Below are 6,307 nucleotides of genomic sequence, written 5' to 3'. Positions count from 1 at the left end.
GCTTTTAATTTCACCAAAGCAAAGGTTGTTTTGACTTTTCTACATGCTGAGTCAGTTTTTTCCGGTAACCATTTCTTTCCCTATTCCATAACATTTTTCATATAGCCATTTCGCCTTAGGTTCCCTGCCCTTTCTGTGTATTTCATTCCTATGTGACTTGTATTTCAGTATTCTTGAATTTCCCTAAACTTTTTTCTACTTCCTTCTTTTGTCGACCAACTGAAGTACTTCCACTATTAGTCTTTGTTTCTTCGCAGTTACCTCCCTTGTACCTACAGATTCCTTTGTAAATTCCGTGATTGCCCTTTCTAGAGATCAACTGAACTGTCTGCTGAGCTATTCATTGTCGCAGTATCTACAACCTCAGAGAACGTCATGCGTCTCTCTTCATTGCTTAATATTCCCGTGTCCCAGATTTTGTACATTAATTCTCGCTGACTGGTCTCTTAAACTTCATCCTACTCTTCATCACTACTAAATTGTGATCTTAGTTTATACCCGCTCGTGGGTACGCCTTACAATCTAATATCTGATTTCGGAATCTTTGTTTGACTGAGATGTAGTCTAACTGAAATCTTATTGTATCTCCCGGCCTTTTCCAAGTTTCCTCCTCCTATTGTTATTCTTGACCAGAGTATTCGCTAATTCTAGCTGAAATTTAATGCAGAACTTAATCAGTCGTGCTCCTCTCTGATTTCTACTACCAAGCCCACATTCTCCGTAATCCTTTCTTCGACTACTCGTCCTACAATCTTATTCTGATCACCCACAACTATTACATTTCATCTCCGTTTACGCACTAAATTACTCGTTCAGTATGTTCATATACTTTGTCCGTCTCTTCATCTTATCTCTGCGAAGTCGACATCTACAACAGAACTATTGTTGTCGCCGTGGCTTTGCTGTCGACTCTGATGGCAACAATCATATTACTGAAATGCTCACAGTAACTTTCTCTCTGCCTCTATCGTCCTATTCAGAACGAACCTACTCCTGTTATACCATTTCATGCTGCTGTTGATACTACTGGGGTAAGGTTGCCTCCTGGGAGTGAAAGGACCGGGCCAAATAAGGGTTGAACATCATTCATATCAAGATTTTTGTTTACACTAATCAGCACAAATAGGTTTACCAATTGGATCAACAGGACCATGACATATTACGACCAAACTTTTTGAAAAGACAATATAAGATTATAAGGTAACTATCCAGGGCACCCCCCCCCCCCCCCACACATTTTACACCTGATAGTGAAGATTCAACTTCAAAACACGTCACGAGGTGGAAACGGTAAATAATTAATTGTCGCGTGGGACAGAAAACGTAGGTCTAAAGAAGACACTAACGGTTAGCTGATGAATCTCACCAATGTAAACACAAGCTTGGCCGGGAAATAACAAGCTAGCGGGCTTCAGATAATTAAAGAAAGCGACTTGACGATTTAGTTGGCACGGTACTAGACAGCAAATATGTTTTGGACGTCATGGTTAATGACACTGAAGATAAAAGAAATTTACAAAAGCCCAATCATTTAAAACACACAATCAAACCATAACTCCATAACAATTACTAAATAGAAGCTATGATATTTTGATACGAGCTACACGTTCCCCATTTCGCCTGGCCAGACACTGGAACAGGGATGAATAACAACTACAGGAGGCTGAACCGAGTCCGATATAGAAACAGCAGGGCACAGACACGCGCAGGAAGTGAACGAGTCACAATTATCACTCTCAAAGCGGGGAGGAAAATCGGTCTACAGGGTGGTCCATTGATCGTGACAGGGCCAAATATCTCACGAAATAAGCGTCAAACGAAAAAACTGCAAAGAACGAAACTTGTCTAGCTCGAAGGGGGAATCCAGATGGCGTTATGGTTGGCCCGCTAGATGGCGCTGCCGTAGGTCAAACGGTTATCAACTGCGTTTTATTAAATAGGAACCCCCATTTCTTATTACATATTCGTGTTGTACGTAAAGAAATATGAATGTTCTAGTTGGACCACTTTTTTCGCTGGATACCACATGCAATGGGTGAATGCAACAGTGGCGTCGTTATGCCCTTGGAGAGAAATCGCGTCAGTGGGGAGGGAGAAGACCTCCTTGGAAGGATCCTCACTAAGAAGGAAACCTGGGCTTGGTCGTACGAACGACGATTAAAGCGGCAGTCCAATGGATGGAAACGCCCTGGTTCTCCTCGCCCACAGAAAGTGCGCCGTGAACGAGCTAGTACCAAAGTGATGGTTATTGTGGCTGACGATATCGATGGCTCAGTCCTGCATCACTTTGTACTGCAGTGGCAGACAGTGACTGCAGCCTGTTACTGAGTTTCTTGTGACATCACCTTCGTGCCGCACTGAGAAGAAAGTGGTGGTACTTTCTGGTACTGCATCCCGTCATCCTTCAAGACAACACTCGATGCCACATAGCGAACCCCGCGCAGAAGCTCCTGCGTACGTGGGGGTAGGAAGTACTGGGACATCCACCGTATTCACTCTATATGACTCCATGCGATTACGACCTGTTTGTCAAAATGAATATCTTCGTGGAACCTGTGCCATAGGGCGGCCATTGCGGGACAACGACAGAGATTCCTGAGATAATTTTCTCCCCTCTTTACAACTACAAGAAAATGCATATTTTTCTCACCAAGAGCGTTTCACTTTTTTGAGGTAAAGCATTATCAGTGGTCTGTAATTGAAGATATTTCAATTACATTTGTTTTTTAAGATCGATAAATGGTTTGTTAACATTTTGTTAGTTTTACTGCTTGGTTTCTCGCCTACATCAGGAAATGCCATCTGCTAGAATGTCTTTGGTTTCTTTCTTCATTAGACAATGACACTTGCAGTCTAATTTTCCACTACTTTGCAGTACTACGCATTTTTTACGTTTTACACAGCACACTTCTTCGTGCCGGCCGCTATCGCCGAGCGATTCTAGGCGCTTCAGTCTGCAACCGCGCTGCTACGGTCGCAGGTTCGAATCTCGCCTCGGGCATGGATGTGTGTCATGTGCTTAGGGTTAGTTAGCTTTAAGTAGTTCTAAGTCTAGGGGACTGATGACCTGAGATGTTGAGTCCCGTAGTGCTTAGAACCATTTCAACCATCTGAACACATCTTCGTATATCACCGTTTACTGTTTGTTTTTTGAAGTGTTGCCAACATCGCCACTAATTTGCCTCTGATCTGTACTTTTTTGTAGTTAATTATATGTGTGTTATTCTACATCAGCCTGTTGCTGTATACGTACAAGAGTTTTAAATATTTCTATTTCTTTTTTTTTGTGAGAAGGTGGCGGAGGGAGAAACTCGACGTAAACGCATAGTAGTGTGATGCAGAGTGAGGTATGAGTTGGAGGAATAGGTGAGGAGAAAGACGTGAAATGTAACTGGGGGGGGGGGGGGGGGGGGGAGGAATGGGTGGGAGAGGGAGAAGGATGGATAGGAACTTTTTTTTCATTATTTTATATTAATGCTGTGTGTTTGTGGAAATCTTGGAAAGGGAGGAGCTATCTGTCTGTACTGTTCCTTACGATGTTCATATCTTTTCCAGCATTGCTTGGTCTGTGGTGTTACTACTTTAGATAATCTGCAAGTAAAGAGTGGTTTGTATCGTTTTTAAGTGCTCTGATGTGTTCTTTATATCTTGTGTCGAATGTCACGCCAGTCATTCCAATGTATATTTTTCACTGTCCCTGTAACTGAACTGTTATCTGTCTGTTTTTTATTTCAGTTTCGGGATGTGGTTCGGATTGAGTTATTTGTTTTGTTAACAATGTTTATGGCCTGTTTTTAAATATATTACCTATTTGATGTGTGCATTGTTATAATAGGTCATTTTTGCCATTTTTTGTAGTAGCGCTGGTCGTATGTGTTGTTATGACGGGATTAGTTTTTTCATTATTTGTGTCAGTATTTTTCTATTCGGTTTGTGTACCCTTATTTTTTTGTCCGTTTTAGTTTGTTCTGTAATGGCCAGCTCTTTTTGGTGTTCAGAAGTGTTGGGGGTATTCTATTCAGTCTGTTTAACATCTATCTGATTGGAGCCTGTTTCGGATTCTGAAGGTGATTTGAAGTTGCATTTAAGATAGAGTCACTTGTTGTGGGTTTCCTACATATGTCAAACGTGTGTTTGTCATTGACTTTCCTTATGTTTATACCTAGAAAGGTGAGTGTTATCTTGTTATTCTTCTATTGTGAAGCTTATGTTTTTTCTGTACAGTATTTATGTATTTTTATAGTTGCTGTATTTTATTTTCATTGTCATTTTACGTCATGTTCCTCTCCTTTCCCTCCAACTAACTCTCCATCACACTACTATGCATTTTTGTCGATTCATCTTTGCTTCTCCCTCCCCCACCTTTTCACCACAGAAAAACAACCACTCCATCATTAATCCTTGATTAAACTTACACAGTATATGTATACACAGCAACATAACAGAATGAAATAACACATATATAATTAACCACTAAAAAGTACAGGGAAAAAACAAACTAGTGGGAATGTTGGCAACGCTACAAAACACAAAAAAATGGTTCAAATGGCTCTGAGCACTATGGGACTTAAATGCTGTGGTCATCAGTCCCCTATAACTTAGATCTATTTAAACCCAAGTAATCTTAGGACATCACACACATCCATGCCCGAGGCAGGATACGAACCTGCACCGTTGCGGTCGCGCGGTTCCAAACTGTAGCGCCTAGAACCGCTAGGACACTCCCGCCAGCTGCAAAACACAATACACACTTAGAAGTACATACATAAACAGTAAACAGCGGTGTACGAAAATGTGTGCTGTATAAAATTTAAAAAAAATGTATAGTTCTACAAAATTAGACTACAGGTATCAATGTATAATGTAGAAAGGAACCAATGACGTGCTAAGATACAGCATATACTAATGTAGGCGAGAAACGAAGCTGATATTACAGGAAGCAAAAACAAACAAATTGTTAAAAAATGTTTTTAGATCTTAAAAACAAATCATATCGTAAATATCTTTAATTACAGGCCACTGAAGAGGTTTTACCTCAATAAAGAGGGACGCGTCTGGTGAGAAAAATACTCATTTCTTTTAGTTCTAACGATGAAATAAAAATAGCCTCAGGAACTGTAAAGCAACTACGGATAATATGGCCACGCAAATGAAGACTCGGCTCTGATGGAAGCGCTGTCGGTATACAGCGCCTTCCATCTGCGTGAGGAGAAGTGGTCAAGAGGCGGGGCTATTGTTCTGTAATGCGGTAAACGACTGTCAGTGAAATCTGGTATGATTTACAACAATGTTGTCACTAATTGCTGTCCAACACATGTGACTAGCAGGTGCAGAGGAGCCAAGTGAAAAAACACTACTGGCCACTAAAATTGCTACACCATGAAGCTGACGTGCTACAGACGCGAAATTTAACCGACAGGAAGAAGAGGCTGTGATGCAAGTGATTATCTTTTCAGAGCGTTCACAAAAGGTTGGCGCCGGTGGCGACACCTACAACGTGCTGACATGAGGAAAGTTTCCTACCGATTTCTCATACGCAAACGGCAGTTGGCTGACGTTGCCTGGTGAAACGTTGTTGTGATACCTGTGTAAGGGAGAGAAATGCGTACCATCACGTTTCCGACTTTGATAAAGGTCGGATTGTAGCCTATCGCGATTGCGGTTTATCGTATCGCAACATTGCTGCTCGCGTTGGTCGAGATCCAATGACTGCTAGCAGAATATGGAATCGGTGGGTTCAGGAGGGTAATGCGGAACGCCCTGCTGGATCCCAACGGCCTCGTATCACTAGCAGTCGAGATGACAGGTATCTTATCAGCATGGCTGTAACGGATCGTGCTGCCACGTCTCGATCCTTGAGTCAACAGATGGAGACGTTTGCAAGACAACAACCATTTGCACGAACAGTTCGACGACGTTTGCAGCAGCATGGAGTATCAGCTCGGAGACCATGGCTGCTGTTACCCTTGACGCTGCATCACAGACAGGAGCGCCTGCGATGATGTACTCAACGACGAACCTGGGTGCACGAATGGCAAAGCGTCATTTTTTTCGGATGAATCCAGGTTCTGTTTACAGCATCATTATTGTCGCATCCGTGTTTGGCGACATCGCGATGAACGCACATTGGAAGCGTGTATTCGTCATCGCCATACTGGCGTATCACCCGGCGTGATGGTATGGGGTGCCATTGGTTACACGTCTCGGTCACCTCTTGTTCGCATTGACGGCACTTCGAACAGTGGACGTTACATTTCAGATGTGTTACGACCCGTGGCTCTACCCTTCATTCGATCCCTGCGAAACC

Source organism: Schistocerca americana, chromosome 6 (genome assembly GCF_021461395.2).
Source record: "Schistocerca americana isolate TAMUIC-IGC-003095 chromosome 6, iqSchAmer2.1, whole genome shotgun sequence".
Lineage (NCBI taxonomy): Eukaryota > Metazoa > Arthropoda > Insecta > Orthoptera > Acrididae > Schistocerca > Schistocerca americana.
The sequence above is the reverse complement of the archived record's forward strand: the minus strand, read 5'-3'. Positions refer to the sequence as shown.